This window comes from Lathyrus oleraceus, chromosome 7 (assembly GCF_024323335.1).
Source record: "Lathyrus oleraceus cultivar Zhongwan6 chromosome 7, CAAS_Psat_ZW6_1.0, whole genome shotgun sequence".
NCBI classification, from domain to species: domain Eukaryota; kingdom Viridiplantae; phylum Streptophyta; class Magnoliopsida; order Fabales; family Fabaceae; genus Lathyrus; species Lathyrus oleraceus.
The window spans coordinates 390,952,394-390,953,654 of record NC_066585.1 but is presented as its reverse complement, the minus strand read 5'-3'; positions in this window follow the sequence as shown (position 1 = coordinate 390,953,654).

Genomic DNA, 1,261 nt, shown 5'->3' with positions numbered 1-1,261 from the left:
CTATTGCTACCACAATGTAATCAAATTGAGAGGTAAGCGATCTCAATACCTTCTCCATGATTGTTTCTTCAGAAAGAGTTTCTCCACACGCTTTCATCTCATTAGTGATCAGAATCACTCTGGAGATGTATTCAGAAACTTTCTCATTATTCTTCATGTTGAGATTCTCATATTGCTTTCTCAAGGACTGAAGCTTCACCTTCTTCACTGATGCGTCACCACCATAACATCTAACCAGTGTGTCCCACGCAGCCTTTGCTGTCGTTGAATCTGCAATCTTCTCAAACACATTTATATCAACACATTGATGAATGAAGAACAATGCTTTCTGATCCTTCTTCCTTACTTCCTTCTGCGTGTTTTTCTGTTCATCCGTTGCATCTGCTGCTACCGGAATATAACCATCAGTGACAAGATCTAGAACATCTTGAGCACCGAACAGTACACGCATTTGGATCATCCAACGATTCCAATTTTTACCGTCAAATACTGGAAGTTTGGTGTTCATGTTGCCGTTTCCGTTTATCTTTCTACCTTGCACAGTACACTCAGATTTCTCACACAGTGTTTCCCAACCCACAGAATTAAAATTCTGATCAGATTTTTGTTCAAGATTCAACACGAATCTAAGAATCAAAATCAAACACACAAGACCTCACGTTCACTCGTGTTTCCCGTGTTTCCCAATGAATCTGAACCGGAGCTCTAGATACCAATTGTTGGTGCAAAGGTAGAATGAAATATGAATATTCTATTCAGAGAATGACGGCTACAAACATGATAAAAGTTACAATGATTGTCACCCTATTTATAAGCTAAAACTAGGGTTACTAGAATAGGATAAAATACTAAAATACCCTCTAACAAACTTAGGGGCTAAGAAAACTAAATATGAATTACTTCTAATATTGTCGATGTTGTATCCTATAATCTTTAATTTTATATTTCATTTGGATGATTTTGATTATATGATTTGTATGAAAACAATATGAGTGTGCTTTGGATAGCGATGTTGCAACTTCATCGCTTCTTGGAGTTCCTTTGAGCTATAATTCATCATTCCTTAAAGGGCCTGCATTTGTGTTGCCTCGCATTAGGGAAGCCATTTGGTGTGGTACCACAAACTCAACAACCGAAAAAGGTATCTTCATAGAATCATGAATATGATAGTAGATATTATTATTGGACTTTTGTATTGTTAGGATTTTAGTTACCATAGGCATATTCTATGTCTTCTCGCGGTTTATTCAAATTCCACTAC